A 17,586-nucleotide genomic window follows, 5' to 3' on the forward strand; every position below is an offset into this window, starting at 1 on the left:
ATGAAAGTGGGAGACTTACAGCTGCCTCTGGCTGTGCTGTGGTGCAGAAATATGCAACCAGTGGAGTGAGCTTGTGGGGGTGGGAGGGAGGGAAGGGGAGTCCCACGGTGCCAGTCAGGGGGATGGAGAGGTCTGGGGAGACTCAGCAGCACTGATATGTGCTCACTGGTAGTATTGGGAGAAAATGAAGGACAAGGAGCCTGGGAGTATGGGTCCCAGCTCTGCTGTGCTCAGTCTGCTGGTGCCAGGTGACAACTCACCAGTGGCCCTTTCTACTGAGGGGCTGCTCTCCCAAAGGGAACAAAATCCTTCCCCTTTCTGCCTTTCTGGTTTTCTCAGAGTTCTGTGACTCTGTTGCTGCAGCTGCTGATTTGTATTTGTGGGTTGAAGTGCTGTGACTCCTGCCCCTCCCCCCCCCCCCCCAGTAGATGTCCACAATATAATGGTCTTACATCTCTTCTGACTGTTGCCACAAGATTTTCTGAAGTGGGGAGCTGTTTGGGGATGAATCCTGAGGGAGGATTGAGTCTGGAATCATTCCTTGTTCCAGCATCCTTCCTAACAGGCAGCTGTTTTGAGTTGAGGTGCTTTAGGAGACAAACCAAAGCAGAGTATCCCACCCAAGTGTGGAGAGTAAGGAACCTGTGGAGGTCTTCTGGTTCAACATCTGCCCCAGAAGGATTTCCTAGAGCAGGCTGGCCAGGTTCCATGTCCTGGTGAGTTTCGGGAATCTCCTTAGAGCAGGGCCACTTGATCAGAGTGAAGGCGGGACATAGGCAGGGCATGGTGCCAGGAAGGGTTATTATAGATTAGAGAACCTGGGTGTTCAAAACCTAATGAATTAAGTGGTGAATGAGTGAAATGACATGTTAGATTCCTCTCTACAAAGGGGATTGAGCCTTTATTTGCCAGGGTTTTCTGTTTGCTTTTCTAATGAGCTCATAAAGTATAGTTGAATTTATGAAGTAGATGAGATATCCAAACATACCATGGCACTGCTCAGTCCAGAAGAGGCTTCCTGTAGCTTTTCACTGTCTGCAGGACAGGGTGGGGGCTGTCCACTATTTTGAAAAGTTCTACAGGGAATATTATTCACCTGTAATTTAAAAAAACTGCCTTAATATTCTTGCTTTTAAAGTACTTTCTGTAAATGAAATGTGGAACATGGGTATCTCATATTTATGTTTTAATTGGTGGCCCCAGCAGTTCAAGTTACATTCAGAGCAAATTCTGCCCTTAGTCATATGTGAGCAGTGCAGTCCCTTCTGGATTTCCTGGATACCACTGGCTTGTCCAAAGTGGTTTGCTGGTTTTGGTGCATTAGGAGCAGCGCCAGCATGTGATTGAGTCCTGAACATCTGCAGGTACAGTGTGAGAATCACAACTTCTCTTTCTTCTCTTTATCATCCAACAGTGCCTTCAGAAGATCCCCTTCAGCCAGCACATCTGCCCAGGCTGGGAACGAGGCCATTCCTGTGAGGAAAAGGAGAGATGGGAATTGTGCTCAGTGGCTGATCCAGCCAGGTTTCTCAGCTTGTGCACATGGGCTTCAGGTGCTGCATTCTCTCCCACCACTTGTTGCAGTCTGAACTCCTCTTCCTGTCTGGGTCATGTGAGGTACCCTCCATGAGCAGCACTTTCCTCTTACAGGCTGTGCTGCTGTGCATTGCAGCAGTTCAGAGCTAAATAATTTATCTAGGAAGAATGTTTTCTACATGACTTATAAAATGGAAGAGAAGAGCAATATTGTAACAGCAAACTGCGGGGTGGACAAATGCATTCTGCCTCTCAGTTTCTGAGCATTGCACTTTGCCAATTTTTTTTCAAAATTGCTTTCTCTCCCATAATTATCTTCAAAAGAGAAAGCTGATCCAAAATGCTCCCCCCTTTCTTTTTTTGTTTTATATATACATTTTAGGGTGGTTCATTGATTTCCATTTTTAATAATAAAAGTGAATGAACAAAAGCGAAAAGCCCCACAGCAATGTATTACCTAGTATTTAAAGTACAGAGAATGCTCATATGTGCTGCAGCACACTTCATCTGTGGACATCAAAGTGTCTCACAGAGGTCGTAATCCTCATTTCCAAGATGAGGAAACAGAGGTGCTGAGAGAGAAAGTGGCTTAGCAGGTCAGTGACAAAGCAGAGCAAGAGTCCCCTGAGCCTGTACTGCAGGCAGAGGTGAGGGAGCAGAGGAGAGCAAACCTGTCCTCACCTAATCAGGACAGCTGAGTCCCAAGTGCAGTGAAGGCATAGTGACACTGCAGGGAGAGCACCAAATCATGCCACAAGTCATAGAGCCAGCAAAGTCTGGTTTCTTCCAGTTTTGTGTCTAGTCCAGTAGTCCAGGGTTGTCTGCTGTTGGCCTTTGATGTCACAATAATGGAGTTCCACTTGTCTTTCTCTCACCAAGGGCACCAGGGGAGTCTGGCTTCTCAGCTTTGTTGTTTTGTTTCCCAGAACTTTGGGGTACTTGAGAATTTTTGAACCTTCCTGTTGTCTGTGATCACTGCCTCCACTGAGGCAGTGGAGTCACAAATAACACACCCTTACATGTACACACAGGCAGGTTGGTCTTGGCATTGCAGTTGGGGGTTGCCTTATCCTATGGAACTACTCAATCAGTCAGCACTTTAATGCTGCAAATCTGTGGCTTTGAACATTTTCTATTCTGTAACAGAGTTCTGGAAGTGGATAAAGGGTGGCACAGTAGTGATGTTCACGATACTGGTTCAATAACCACTTATGGGAAAATGTTTCCCAAGGGGAGAGACAAAATTGGACTCAGCTCTGTAGCTGCAACTTCTTTGATTCCTGAGAGGCTCACAACACAGTAAGACTCATTCATGTTATTCATTTGATGAATAACCTGGTTAAGAAGGCTTCTTCATGGCTGCAAGCCATTCCCTCTTGGGTCATGGTCCTCTCACATCTTGTTACCCAGAGAAGGAGAGGTTCAATGGGAATTTTGATGGGAAGATCTAGCATAGCAGGCTGTAAGCTGTCTTGATTTGTAAACTGGAAATATTCTGGTGGGGCTGTTCAGCTTCCTTGATGGTAAATTGAAACCTGCTGATAAGAGGTTGGTTTTCTTAATTTTAACAGACCTGTTAAAAGTAGGCCATGAGTGTCACAGGTCTGCTATTCAAAAACAGAAGGCACTTGCTCTAAAGACCCTCCCTAGTGTTTTAGGAGTGCTTCTAATAGCTAAGAAGACAGCATCATGCTCTCTGAGGACTAGATGACAGCTGCTGGATGAGTGGCATGAGTTTCATGGTGTGATATGGCCATAAGTTAATTAAAGGTCTTGGAATGTTCTCCATAAAGGGATTTGCCTCTGAAACATAGACACAGTTTGGGAAATTATCCCACTCTACTCATATTGTAGGAAGCAGCAAAATCAGTGGGAGTTTACAAGTGAAAGTAAGTTTGCTAAACAGAATTTTTTTCTTTCTACAGGTGGTGTGAGTGACACTTCCAGTGGATGCTGCAGTAGGTGGGATCCCTGTGTGTCTGATTACTCCTGGCAGGATGGTTTATGTGGAGGGAAAGGCCCTCACCCATTAGGTTGTAGTCCACTTGTTGTCTACTGAATGTTTTACATCTCCAGGTGCTTTAGTAATCTTCTCTTAGAAGACTTCTTGCTAATTATCAGTGTTTCTTGGACTAGTAAGGCTTTACTGGCTGTTGTTCACAAACAATTATTTGGACAACATACACAAATCCCTCTCCTTCAAACCTTATCAGAAGAATATTCTTTCTATTGGGCTAGGTGGTCTTGGTCCTCCATCTGTTCTGTGTCATGAACCTAACATTCTTCCTTGGCTGCCCAGTGGTCTGATGTGAAGACGAGCCAAGACATCTTTCCTTCCTTCCAGCCAGTATGGGTGCTTTGATAGGATGTGCTGGATTGATCTCAGGCTGAAGGTGGCATTTCCATGTCTGCCTTGCCTTTGGTGAGCATCACAGTGCCCTTGGTTGATGCACTGCATCTGGGCATGACAACATGAGAGATAAGGCAAGGAACAATCCTCCTTTGTTCCCATGTTCCAGTGGGGTTCAAAATCCATCTGGAGGAGGCAGGGGGTGCATTTTCTTAGTGTTCGTGTTGGCCATTTTAGGTGTTAATTGCAATTACTCAGTAATGATGGTACCTCATATTGGAGGTGTAGGTGAATAGCTGGGGATTGGGTATTTCCCTGCTGGATCCAGACATACAGGAGTGAGGTGTAGGAGTTTCTGTCACCACACCTAAACCCTTTGTCAGTCTTGGGCCAGAGCGCCCAGGGTGATTAATTGTTAATGATGGAGGAGCTGCATTGTTTGTCCACTGAATAAATAAAGCATATTTTCCAACTGTTTCCTCCTCCAAGTATCTGTCAGCTCCTTCCAACTTCCCCACATCACTCCCTTTTCCTAATCTCCCCATCTTTTCTGTGACTTTATTCTGCTGTTTCAGCTCTGGTGGGCAATTCCCAGGGTGACAGAGGGCTTTCCAAAAGCAACCTGAATGTCCCCAGTGCCCCATACAACTCCCTTCCCAAAATCATCTGTGTCAAAAAGTGATGGTTTTGCCTTTTTGCAATGATCACATTTAATTATTAGTTAAATATCGAGGTCAGCAGCCACTCCTATCCCTAAAGAAGAGCTATGCCTTTTACACAAGTGGAGCTGGAGGGCAAGGGCATTTAATGATCAGAGCATCTGCAGAAGAATTGACCTTTCCATTTGTCCTTCAAAACCAAGGTTGCTGTATTTTCCTAGAACCCATGACCTATATAGCAAGTTGGTGTCCTATTAGGGTGGCTGGTCCTAAGGTGCCCCTATTTCCTGCCACCTCTTTCAGAAACTGCCATGGTTTCAGCATCCTTATGGAAAACAATTTGGTCATTCCATCAGGTCTTTCCAAAAGCAGGAATGCAGCATAATGGGACACACCAAAACCCATTCTGAAAGCAGTGCGCCAGTTAAATGGACAGACCCTGAGGACACTCTGAATCAATATGTAATAACAGTGGTGCTATATGAAGCTTCCATTCCATCAGAGCAGCTCTGTGACATTGATTTGTGCCAGAGAATAACTGGGAAGCTTTTCTCTCTGTAAATCCGCTTCCTAACCTGGCAGACTTTTACAGGATGAGAGTGTCTATGTGATATTAGTTCTAGTTTCTCCCGTGTGTTCTGACAGGGATAGATGTATCTAGTCCTCTTTGCTGAGAGTACATCTCCTTTAGAAGTGTTGTATTTCTTTTTTTCTGGAAGAGCTTTACTTGGGAAAAAAGTTAATTTTAATGACAACTTTATGATGTTCAAATATTAGGGTAATTTCTCAGCAAAGGTACGTGTGGTTTTTCTAGCATAAAAACACATGTTTGTGCAGGGTTCTGGGAATCAGTAGAAATTATGTTAGCAAGAACATGGGTTTTGTTCATCTATTGGGAAAGCAAGTGCTGCCATTGAATAGAACTCTAAACAAAAATAAACAGGGTAGTATTTTTCAGTCACAGTCCACCCAATTGAGAAATGTTCTCACCATCACCATATCAACAAGGACAACTGTGAGAAGTCAAGTGCATTGGAGTCAGACTCATCTCGCCATCTTCAGCTGTCCAACTTCAGCACCATCAACTTGACACTGGGACTCTATGTATAAAGGAATTTCAGATGGAACAAACCATCATGATTTCTGTGGAAATATGAGGTCTACAATTATCTATTTCTATCCACAGGGTTTTAAGGGAGCCCAGAACTTCCACTGACAGTGTAAATACCCAGTATCAGCCTAGATAAATCCTGTGTTTGACCCCTGAGATACTCAGTAGGTCTCCAGACTCCTAGTCTTACCTCCCACTCACCTGGGTGCTGTGCAGACTGTATATATATAGCATCAGTCCCTGCTCAGCCTGTCTTAATTAATAACAGCTTTATTATCTGATAGGGACCCAACAGAATATAACCTGTGACACAGAAGGCTCCTGCCCTGAGGATGTTTCCCTGTAGACAGATGGCAAGCAGAAAATATGCCAGAAATGCTCTGCCTCAGAAGGTTCCCTTTCAGGCATTGGTGGCTGGTGTGGGCACCAGTTACAGAAGAGGCCAAGGCAGCATGGAAAACCCACAAGGGGAAAACATGAAACCGAACAAGGGAAAAAGACCCAAGCTATTAGTATTCTCCAGTGAGGGTTTTATTTCAGCCCCTTGCTCTCCCTCTTTGCTTAGCACCATGTGGGAGAGCAGCTCTGCCCAGGGAGATGTAGGATCCACACAGGCAGGAGAAGGGGTGGGAGGCAGCACGTACCCAGCTTAATTTGACAGACTCGAAGCAGATTTCAGCAGCTGACGTCATGACTGCTGTGAGGTTGGTGGGGACGTCGGCAGCAAAGTCAGTAATTAAACCCCTGGCATTCTGGCCGGAGGCACAGTCATGTCCTGCTTCATCTGAAGCAGAGTTAGTCTGACACAGCAGAACCATTTACATAACCAGGCCAGATTTTCACTTTTGGTGCAACAGTTTCAGAAGAACTACAGAAACTAGAGATAGGGTTCGTCATTACTTATGTGCAGGGGTGTGAGCGCGCTCCTGTCTCCTCCTGTCTCACACCTCGCTGGGTGACAAGTATGTCAGGGAGTGAGAGCTGGCCTTGCAGCTGACTACCAGGTTTCCCTTTGCATTCCCATTTCCTCTGTGTTTTCTGTTGGGATAGCAGAGGTTTGCACTGGCATGTGAGACATTTTCCTACTGCTCTCCACAACCGCAGTCGCATTTCAGAAGCGTTTTGGCATGTTGCCCTGCTGGCAGCCCACGATCGCAGGAGCAGCTTCTCAGGCTGAAATGTTTTTGTTGCAATTCATTAGCCCATCTCTATTGTTGCACAAGCTTTTCCTTTCTCCCTCACTTGCTCTGGTCATATCAGGAAGAATAAACGTTTTTCAGGGAATCTTGAATACTTTTCAGCATTTGGAGTGGACCTGAATGAACACTTGTTAGGTAAAAAATCTTAATTGGAAAGACTTAGTGTGTTTCTTGGCTTGTTCTGGCTGACATCATCTCTTGCAGAAACAGGATTACAAGAGCAGTAGTGCAGCAATACACTTACAATGGCTTAGTGCATGTAAACATGATTCTTTGAAGGGGAAGGAATCATACTGACATACCTTCCAACTCGTAATGTGGTCATTGCCTGTCCCATGAGCGTGCTTTCTTTGTAGACACACTCACCCAGTGGTTTCCTGGAAAACAGGCTTAAAACTGATAGGCATTTTCTAACAACACTTAAAACTGTGGGATAATTAAAGTCAAATGTTCTAATTCATCAAGTAAAACCATTCAGCCGGAGGAAGAATAGATGACTCCCTGTGCGTTCATCAGCTGTAAATCCAGGGTGTAAAGTAAAACAAACGCATCATAAAACTTCAGCCCTGTTTTTTTCCCACCTGTTCTTTAGACGATTCATCTCTTTTGGAAAGCTCATTAGTTCAAGACTTGAAAATCAAGGGCTGTAAGTGAGGAGCAAGTATGATATGCAGGCAGAGAACACTGAGGTCTTAATTTGAAGCAGGAGTGGGAAATGTTGGCATCCTTGGTGAGGATTGAAGTGAGCCAGAGAGCAGTAGGCTGGGGGGACATGCATGGTTTGGGGATCACTGCTCAAGTTCAAAGCAGTTATGCAGACACTTGCTTGTAATTATGTATTTAAACACAGACACAAAGACCTTAAATACATGCACAAACCTAAAACTCTAAACCTGTCACCTCAGCGTGTGCCTGTGTGCTTTTCTGAGTCAAAGCCTGCACAGTGAGGTGGGTTTGGTGAGAGCATTGCTGGGATACAGGCTCACAATGATTGGGACTGGCAGGGCAGAGCTGGAGTCCTTTGTAGGAGCTCAGCTACCACTGTCAGAGTCTGTAGAAGCCACAGTCTCCAATTAACATCTTTAATCTTATTATCTCAAGCCTTTTATCTTCACATTTTTCTTGTCTGTTTGTTTGTTTTCTTTAAATTTGTTTACATATACTGAACTGAAAGTTTTTCTGGAAATGCTGGTATGGCTTTTAACTGCAAGAGTGATTCACAGAGAATAATTAATTCAAAGATCTTGGCATCTCTTTTCCTTGTAAAAAGAGGTGGTGGATATTCTGTGATTTTCTTGAAAGATTTTTTTCCCCCTGAATGTGCATGTTTACACTCACACCCACACAGACTCACACACATTTGCAAATGCAGACACTTCCCTCTTCTTTTTGAGCTTTTAAGTTCTGGAGCAGCACATCTGACCTGTACAATTAACCCTTTCTGCTATGTATCTCCTTTTTTTATGTCTGAAAACAAGCCAGCTTTTGAGGTTGGTGGGTCTAATCCTACAGGCTTTCTTCCATACCTTAAACTTCCTGAGCTTCTTGCACTGAGCAGGCACATGCAAACAGCAAGGAAGATCTGTGCCCCATGCCAGCTCCTGCAGGAGTGGTAATTTCAGGCTCCATCTGGGACACTGCTGCTTGGCCTGGTCAAACCAGGCATTCTTCTAAGGAATTAGACATCACTGATTGTGTCCCAGTGCCCAGGATTGTGCCTCAGTGTTAATTTATTAAATATTGCTGTTGATATAAAGGTTATAGCTTACTCTCATTTAACTATCTATTAGCAGCAAGAGGAGTGAGTTCTACCTCAGACTTTGTAAGCCCTCAGGAGTATTCTTAGGAAATAAATTAAGCCTGGACCTTGCAAGTCTGGAAAACAAGCTCATACAGAGCATAAGGGGTAAGATTTCCCCATTGGTGTCATAAATGAAGTCTCTCATGGAACTTGGAGTGGCTTCTCACTTGTAAACATCAGCAATACTTGAGCTATTTGCCTATTAGAGCTCACAGTTTCATTTGAAATATAGGCACCTAAAGAAAAAAAAACAACAGGGTGCTAAACACTTTTGAAGAGTAAGATCTTATTTTTCCCTTGTTCAGAAAAAAGGTCAGTTATGCAATGCCAGAATTCCTGTAGCTTAGTACTTTGCAATATTATTTCAGAAGTTAAAAGCTATGATGCTACTTTTTAATCACCATTGCAGCATGACAAAAATCCTACTTACTTTGCAGTGATGGTCATATCATTGTAATACTGACAGCTCTCTTGGGACCTGTGCAAGGTAACAAGGAGGCTGGAGGTGAGCTGGGTTCAGCCAAATAAACACAAGGAGCCCACAGCAGAATATGGAGTCACTCTGTAATTATACTCCAGGTTTTTCTGTCTTGTCTATGAAGCAGTCACTGGAATAGGAGAGCTTTAAAAAATTCAGGGAGGACCAAGATTATTATAACTAACAACTCTTGGCTCTTTGAGAGCATTTATTCAAATGTCTCCAAGCCCTTGCTCTTCACAAAGAGAGATAAATGTAATTATCACAGTTCTAAAGTGGGGAAAGATGAGGTTTAATTAACTACTTGTGGATATACAGAAAATGAGTAGCAGAGATGGGAACAGAAACCAGTTCTCCTGACTTCCTCTGGCACCTGAATCCCAGTGCCACCTCTATCAGGTACACTCCACAGTGGGATAGGCAAGAAATAAGTACCACTGGGTCAAAGCCGAGACCACAGACAGTCCCAAGTCCAGCTGAAGTGTCTCTGGGATACACCTATTGTCTATGGTCTGTCATTTGGTGAACACTGGCAAGAGGAGCCTGCATGTTGTGTGTGTGAGAGACCAGTTTGATTGCCACAGTGTTGTTCTCCCAACAATCCTAAAGTTTTCTTGTGGGAAAAAGTTACCTGCTGAGGCATCACCCACCTGGCTGCTCTCTGCTGCTCCACCACTCCAGCTGTGCCAGCCAGGGACTCCTGGCTTTATCCAAGTCAGTAATTTAGGATGCAGCCACAGTGACACAGACTCTACATCATCCACTGAGGGTTCTTGGTTTCCAGCCTCTGTTGCTTTTGTTTCAATGGCAGGAATGTTCATGCAGGCTCAGACAGGACCTGTGGCCACTGAGCCATGCACTGGGAGACTCCTTGTTCCAGAAAACAGGCACATGGCTGGAAGAAGAGGCTGTGCTAGGAGGTGCAGAGATGAGATAAGCCAGGCACTCTTTCCTCAAAGGCAGAATTTAGCCATTGCTTTCCCAAAAGGCTGATGACGGAGAGGGATAGCTTTAAAGTGTTCTGTTCTGAATAAATAGTGCCAAAGCAGAGGAAAGGATATCTCTTTCACCCCTCTTCCTGACTTTGGGGCAGGAATATTCAAACTCTCTTTTTCCTCAATGCCTACATAGCCAGGGTGCTGTGTTTTCCTTAGGCACTGACAGCTATCGTAACAGCTCTGGAAGTCAAGGTGCTCAGGGCATCCCCACAGGCTCTCTGAAGGTTTATCCACCTGTTGGTCTTAGGGGTTTTTTTTCCTGTGGTTGTGATAGAAGTTGTCTCAGCAAATGAGGAGTCTTCACTGGTGCACAACTGAGATCACTTTCTTGTTTGGGTCAAAATGTAACCTAGAGCTTTCAGATTTCACTTGCTGTGGCTTCCTGAGCACACTGGTGTGTGTCTGCAGCCATTTATCCAACTGCAGGAGGCAAATCAAGTTAAAATTCTCAGGACAAGTTTTTTCTGGCTTTTATTCATTACTTATTACATTGCAGCAGTGGGGCTTTCAAGATGAGAAGCTATTTCTAATCCAGCTGAAATAACAGGCTTTAGCACAGCCAGCAGGTGTCTTGCTGTTCATAGCCTGAGCAATACCTGCTTTTGCTGAGAAGGGAAGTAAGCACAACTGATGCAAGGGGTGACTTTGATGGTAGAGGGAAACCTGTAAAGGGGAATCACAGCTTTTACTTCCAGCCACAATCAGAAGACATATTTAGCATTTGCTCAGCTTCCTAAAGGACAATGTTATTTTTATCCCACTGAAGTTTAAGGGTGAATGAAGAAACCTTTGAAAACTTGCCTTAACTATGTTGAGTTGAAGGGGTCAATGACCACTGGACGCTATGTGCAATTGCATGCATGTATAGGTAGATATCTTCTGTTGAAGGTTCTCCAGTATAACTTTATATCCAGGGCTTTCAGGTCGGATGGCACTTAAAGATACCCAAGTGCTTGAAGAGAGAAGTGGAGACTGACTCAGTGTTTGAGTGGCAGCCTGATCCATCACCCAGATACTTTCTTCCAAGTAGAAACTTGAAAACAAAAGTCATTAAAATGCTTCTTTGTGAGAACCAAACTGAAGACTGGAGGGAGGGAGGAAGGAGGGAGGGAGGGAGAGAGGGAGGGAGAGAGGGAGAGAGGAGCAGCTGCAGCCATCACTTGGAAGTGCTGTGGGTGGAGATGCTGCTGCAGCTCTCCTGCATCCCCTTCCACTGTGCAGATGCCAACAGCTGTAAGAGGAGCCCTGGGTGTAGCTCAGATTTTGCTGTCATCGCTGATTCCAGAAGCTATTCTGGAATGCCACCTGCTGGCATTTTTCCTATTAACTACCCTAGAGATGAACTCTTGTGTGGTCACATCCCAAGCCTGGAAGCAAAGAGACAAAGTTGACCTTTTCCGTCCTTTTCAGTGAATGTCCTTCTTGTTTTTTTGCAGAGAGGTTGCCCTGAGGCCCTGTGAAAAGTCCAATTATGTAAGTGGGGACGTGTTATGTGGGACTGGAAAAAGGGATGCCGATGCCAAAAGGAGCCATGAGAATGGATGTGGGTGAAAGAAACAAGGAAAAAAGTAAAATGAGAGAGAAAAAAGTCTGCAGGCACTAGTGAGGGATAAATTAGGTCTTCCATCAAGCACCAGTTTAGATGGCCCTTAAAAAGAAGCATTTAAGTCCATGTTTTTGCTTTTTCCATCAAAGTTTATATGGCAGAGATTAAAAAAAACAACATATTTTTAGTTTTTAGTTGAAACACTTTGAATTGGAAAGGAGGAGGAGGCACAGCTTCTGACTGCTCTGCTTTCTGGCACCAACACCAAAATGTGCAGTGCTGATGTTTATAATTCCTGACAGTCCCGACAGCCAGACCAAAGCAAAGAACAAAGGTCTGTAGTGGCCATTCATTCACACTGCAGGCAGAGCTCTGCATACTGCTGCTGCATGCAATGGGAATAAACCTCCCAGCTGCCATTCTCCTATGGATACACTGTCCTGCTGCTCTTCCAGCCTCCTGGCTGTGACCTGCTGCAGCTTTGAGGTTCCAGTGAAAAAACAACAAACTCCCAGAACACCGAGAGGGTCCTGAGTGCTCTGAGCAGCCTCAGTGGGGACCTCACCCCACCCTCCACCCAGCAGCTTTAATTGAGCCCAGTCCTGGGCTGCCTCACAGGTGGGTTGGTCTCTGGTTTTACTGTCTGCATGGGCCCTTGAGGGGGTGTCTTTTAGCTTGTCTCCAGCCCCCAGTGATTCCATGATTGCACTTCCAGGTGACCCCTGGGCTTGGGTCACCTCTTTGCTGTGTCTGGGGCTGTTGATGGAAGCTGCTACCAGCACCCAGCTCTGCTCTGGGAGGTGCTGTGGGTGAGAGCACAGCCTGTGCTGGGTATCCTTGTCCTCCTTCGTGGGACAATGCTGCTCCCTGACATAGATAAATGTTACTGATAATCTTCCATTTCTTGTCACTCAGTTAACTATCTCCTCCAGGGTTTTCCAACAGAAGGTCCTCCCATTACATTATATATATATATGTATATATATATAGTCTTCTTCTGTTCTCAGGGTGGTCTCACAAATTATCTTTTAGTAAGTGCTGTGAATGAAATGGTTTCTCTGAAAATCACTGTGTTGAATGATGGTGAAATCTTGCTGTCTGTGATGCCATGAATGAGCAGTTTTGAGCAACAACCTCTAACCTTATTCAAGTCACGAAGATCCCAGTACAGTCTAGTTGGGAGGCCTTGGCTTCACACTCATCCTTCTGGAATGGTCTGAGCTCTTTTTCAGGCTTTTCTTTTAAGACACCAGTGAACTTCTGGGCGTAAGTCTGATTCTCACTGATGGTTGGGAGGGCAGAAATGTAACTGAACAGGACTGTTCTGCAGATGTGCATCCAATAGTCTGAGTAAATCATCCATACCTTCAGAGATCCTGCTGACCTCTCTGAAATTTTGGCCTGCTGCTCATGGTCAGGTAGGGGAGGCAACTCAGACTTTGAGGAATTCTCTTTAGTTTTACATATTTAATGTTAGATGCAGAAGTTGATGTATAAAAGATTTATATGGCATGTGGAGCAGCCTTTGGAAGTGGAGCTTCTTCAGTGTGGTGTACTTAGGGTGTGAGCACAGCATAGTGGCTTTAATATTTGGAGTTTTAAGAAGTGATCATGATGCCTCTTCCCTCAGTAAAGCTGGAGTTCTCTTCTTTCAGGCACTTTCACTTTCTGTTGTATGGCATGTTGCAGAAAAAAACCTTCCATTTCTGCGCCATATCACCCAGGGCTCTCCTTTCAGGTGAGCTCTGCCAAGTGACAGATGTGTTCCTGCAGAACACTCACATGCCTTGAGAGAACATCTCTGGCCCAGCAGCTTTCTCTGATTGGGTAAATGCTCTTTTCATGGGGAGTAAAATACAAAGAGATTTATAGCCTCTACTAGTGTGATCCGGCCATGAGAGTCCTTTCATCATAATGAATGATGGATCTTGTTATTACTACTCTCTTTTACTGCTATAATAGGTAGGTTTGATCTACACTTGCCACAAAGGATGAACATGTTAGGAAGGATAACACTGGAGGAGTTGTGGTTCAAACCCACTTAAGAAAAACTGCCCTGCATGTAAGGTGTGGATGGTTTTATGTTGGTGGAAAAAAACAGAAGAAAAATCTCAAACCATCCCTGTTGTAGTTTACTCTTTTCAGTGTGTATTTACTATGTTCTGCTTCTCACATTATTGGTGAGTTCTGTGTGGAAGTATCTGTGGTCAGACCAAGTCTTTCAGCAATTGGTATGAGCCCTGATGCTCCTTGATTTGCAGTGGGTGAGTTTTTCAAAGTGGGTGTTAGATTTGCTGGTGTTTTAACACAGGAGCTTTGCAGGGTCATGTGGCAGACAGGCAGATTATGTAGCCTATAAATAATCTCTTTTTCAGTAATTACCAGTGTCTTTAAAAAAATACACTTGGTGAGAATTTTCCTGTAGGAGAATTATCTGTAGGACCTGACTCCATCACTTCTACAAACTTTCAAACAAAATGGGTCATGATATGCCTCAACTTGTGTCTGAGCTTCTAAAGCTGATGGGAGGGGTGAGCACTGACTGGCCTGTCATCTGGGTCTTACATGGCCCATTTTACATGCCAGTGAGGTGCCTTAGTCTGTGAGTCTTGCTGCCAAAGCCCTGTGCTGATGGCACTTTCACACATTTGGGAGCTGTAATGCAGGAGAAAAGGACGTTGTCCTGTTATCTGGAGTGCTGATAGTTCAGCTGGCTTCCCAGGCATGGCAGCAAGCTCCCAGTGATGGCACTACTGAGGCTTTGTGGATTCTGACTGTAGGCAAGCCTTAGCAGAATTACCAGATCAAAACTGCTAACATCATAAGTTTCACTTAAAAATTAATTAGTAGGAAGGAGGAAGAGGAGGAAGGGCAGACACTGCTTTGATGATTGAATTGTAAAAAGTAGCAGCATGATAAACTCTTGAAGGGTATTTGGGCTGAAACAACATAAGGTTTGAAGATATGTGGAAAATACATTAAGAGGCACCTCTCCAATGTGCACAGGCTTTGGACTCTTACTGGCTTTTCTGACACTTGTGAGAGCTCGGTCTTCATCAATTTGCTGCTAATCTGCATTTTTGAAAGAGGTAACTGATGTTTCTGACTTTTCTGGATGCTTCTGCTGTTCTGAGGTTTAGATTGGATATTAGGAGACATTTCTCCACTCAAAGCATTGCCCAGCCCTGGCATAGCCTGCCTAGGGAAGTGGTGGAATCACCATCCCTGGATGTATTTAAAAGATGTATAGGTGTGGCAATTGGAAACATGTTAGCACTGGGTTAACATTTAGCCTCCATGATCTTAGTGGTCTTTTCCAGCCTAAGCAATTCTAATATTCTACATTGCCCTAGGAAAGGATTCCAGTCCCTCCAAAGAACAACCCAAAGGACAAGATAAGGCATCTCAGGTCCAAAGCACAGGTTAGCCCAAATCACTGCACTGGAGTTGCACTGAGGGTAGGCCCTCATCTGCATCTGCCTCCAGTGGTGGGTGGCAGGGCCTGGGAACATTTGTGTGTTAAAAAAGGCTTCTGTGAGAAACTGCATTTCATCTTCTTGAGATGCAAAGCCCTTGTGTTCAGCTGGCTTTCCATGAACACACCTGGTCTCCAGCTTGAAGGAATAAAAGCACCTACTGCATGACTCAGGGGAGGGTGCAAAGTGAGGTTCTGGATATATGAGTGTGCATGCACATGTCTTTTAACATGTACATGCACAGTAACATGTGCATTTACTGTAGGCAAAAATGACACCATTGTTTGAAGTATGGCTTCCTTATTCTTCCTGCTAGAGCCCCCTTTTTCCTCTTCTGACTTCACCAAAATTCCCACTTTGGCTGCAGTTTTCCCTTGTTGCTGCAATTTTCCATTGTTTCGTTCTTGCCTCAGGCTTAGTTTGTTTCTACGGAGTTACACTACAAGAGGTCTCGATGGTTCTGACTAAGTTTAGAAGAGAGCTGATGTTTTGTCTGAAATAATTTTTTTGTTATTTGAACACTTCCATGTTTTGAAATGCAGCCTGGAAATTTGTCTGAAAGATGAACATGGAGCAAAGGGTGTGCTGTTTTGCTTTCAGGAAGCAGCCAACTCTGTTGAGTTATGGGTCTGAAGATACTTTTGCACATTCCTATGGGAGAGGGTAGACATTGGCAAGAAACCAGCCTTTGGAAGTGGCATTTCCTCTAAGAGAAAGGGGATGGGAGCAATTGTATGGAATACTGAGAATGAGACAGATGAGCAGATGGAGAAGCAAGGATAAGGGATGTAGGAGGGAGAGTGAATGAAGCTTGTGTGGTAATAGAAAAAAGAGAATCACTTTAAGGGACTGCTGCCTAAAATTTGCCACAACACACAGACGTTTTCAACCTCTGCACTTCTGTATGGCCAGCCAGAAGCAGTGTAATTTGCTGCCAAAGTTGTTCCCTGCCCTGGCTCACAGGAAGTTAACAGCTTCCAAATTGTGCCAGGATCTCTCCTGTGGGGGTTTTTAGCAGAAATACCAATACTGATGTGAATGGAAACGCCCGACTGAAGACAACAGAAAAACAGGGTTAAAGGAGTAGCATCTATTAATTACTGCAGAACCACACCATGTGTTTCATGCAAATAAATAACCAGAGGACAAAACCCAGACTGGAGCCTTACAGATAAGGTGACAGGATGATGACCCACAGTAGAGAAACTGTGAAATGCCCAGATAAGGGTAACAAAAGACTCAGTTTTGCCTGAAACTCTTGAAGGGTGAGACACAAGATCATCATATCCACTGCTGAAGGGTATAAAAGGTGCCTACTAAAATGAAGAATAGCCTATCCCATAGATGCAGTGCAGTGGTGGTGTTATCCTGCTTCCTGCTGTACCTGGTGGTCCTGAGCAGATGGATACAGTCCTGGGCATGTGAGTATGTAGAAGGGAGAGTGGGAGTGGGTAGGACCAACTTGCTAGAATCTTTTTCATAAAAAGTCACCTTCCCTACCTCTAAGGTCTTGCAATGAGTTTTGTTCCACTAATTTCACACAGTAATGAGACTAAATGTTCTAGTTCTGCTGATAGTTCATGTAGGAGGTGATACATATCCATATTATGACATTTTATATAAACCCCAGTTGCCTTTAAAAAATACCTAGATAATTAGATTGCAAAGTTGCTATGTTAAAGGAGTATTCCTAGTAAAGTGAGGCACTCAGCTGCTGTGAATGGAAGTCATCTGTTTAATCTTTGTGCTGCCCTCTTGTAGGAAAGCTGCTTCCATCCAAATGTTTCTCATTTTCTAAATGCTCAGCTTGAGAAATGCATTGAATGCTGCCAATTATAGGTGACACTACTGCATTGAAGCATATAAAGTGCCACAAAAAAAGCACCATAAAGAAAATCAGGCCACCTGAGCTACCTCTCAAGCAGACTTTCTGCATGAGAGGTTCTGGCTGACCTGAATGCTGCAGCTATAAAAGAAGGCAGCTCTCTGCTCCCACAGAAGTAAGAAAAACTTGTGCTCTGACCACTGTCCAGGTGCCTTTCCTTTCTTTCTGTATATCTCTGTTCCTGGCCATGCTGGTGGCTGTGTGAGCTCTGCAGAACAGCCACCTCTACCCAGTGAGGGCTTAGAGACAGCTCCACTGCAGCCAATGCAAGGGGCTGGCTTTTGCTTTTCTCATGAAGTTGTGGGGAGAGAAATAATTAAATGCTTGTGAAGCATTCTCAGGTGATAGCGATGAGGTATCCAGAAGAATAATACATCTGTGTTCTTAAAATAATAAGGATAGAGTAGTGACACTGAGCAAACAGACTGCTGAATGGATGTTCTTGGTTTTGTAATTCCTTCAGTGGTGAAGGAGGACATGGGAGGGTCCTGTGAGTAACATTAATGCCAAGGGATTGAATAAAATAACCTTATGAAATTAAGAAGTT

The 17,586-nt window shown here is 44.3% G+C and overlaps 1 protein-coding gene and 1 long non-coding RNA gene across 3 annotated transcripts in view; one reads left to right on the forward strand and one right to left on the reverse strand.

Annotated features, from left to right (window-relative positions):
- Window positions 1-17,586, forward strand: part of LOC306797957 (uncharacterized protein) — a 63,054-nt gene that overhangs the window by 33,216 nt on the left and 12,252 nt on the right. The window contains exon 1 of one of the 2 annotated variants that reach the window (XM_079297656.1): window positions 12,280-12,296. The exons of the other annotated variant lie outside the window; for it this stretch is intronic. The gene's annotated coding sequence lies outside the window, so the exon portion shown is untranslated. Of the gene's footprint in view, window positions 1-12,279; window positions 12,297-17,586 lie in introns of those variants that run through there. 2 annotated transcript variants of the gene reach the window in all.
- On the reverse strand, window positions 428-3,628 carry LOC306797959. Its single transcript, XR_013773242.1, has 3 exons — window positions 2,218-3,628; window positions 1,573-1,695; window positions 428-1,473 (listed from the first exon to the last, which is right to left on the reverse strand). It is a non-coding gene; the product is annotated as an uncharacterized lncRNA (long non-coding RNA).

The sequence above is a fragment of the Erithacus rubecula genome, assembly GCF_903797595.1.
Source record: "Erithacus rubecula genome assembly, chromosome: 2".
Lineage (NCBI taxonomy): Eukaryota > Metazoa > Chordata > Aves > Passeriformes > Muscicapidae > Erithacus > Erithacus rubecula.